The following is a 424-nucleotide window of genomic DNA, read 5'->3' as shown; positions in this document are numbered from 1 at the left end:
GCAGCGGCATTCCGACCGCGGCGAGAGAGGTAATCAACGCGGGGGAGTGACTCGCCGGTAAACTCTCCCCCCGCCGGTTTTCCCTCTTCTTTTAACGACCTTTTTCATCTTTTCCTCCTGCAGGACTTATCCCATAATAGTATCCAGCCCTCTCACGGCAGACGGGGCTCCATTCTCTCGACCATCTCAAATATCGGAGGGAGCAAGGTATACTGTCGACCCTCTTCCATCTGGCATGTCTTATCTCACTTGGTATGAGAGGCGGAGGTGCTTCGAGTCAGTCAGCCCACCCGGAGAAGGAGGCGCCTGTCGCGTGCTCGCTGCCCTTCGCTTGCCGAGTCCTAGGAGACCTCCTGACCTCGTGTCCGTGCGGCTGGCCCCTCTGCGGGAGCCTTCCGTGACGTGAGACCAAGAGATCTTCTTT

General features: G+C 58.0%; 1 long non-coding RNA gene across 1 annotated transcript in view; it reads left to right on the top strand.

Annotated features, from left to right (window-relative positions):
- Positions 1 to 424, top strand: part of LOC119593156 — a 99,250-nt gene extending 98,826 nt beyond the window's left edge. The window contains exon 3 of the long non-coding RNA XR_005230502.1: positions 124 to 424. This is a non-coding gene — a long non-coding RNA (uncharacterized LOC119593156). The remainder of the gene's footprint in view (positions 1 to 123) is intronic.

The sequence above is a fragment of the Penaeus monodon genome, chromosome 31, assembly GCF_015228065.2.
Source record: "Penaeus monodon isolate SGIC_2016 chromosome 31, NSTDA_Pmon_1, whole genome shotgun sequence".
NCBI classification, from domain to species: domain Eukaryota; kingdom Metazoa; phylum Arthropoda; class Malacostraca; order Decapoda; family Penaeidae; genus Penaeus; species Penaeus monodon.
Note: the sequence above shows the minus strand (reverse complement) of the source record. Positions and strands in the feature narration are given on the sequence as shown.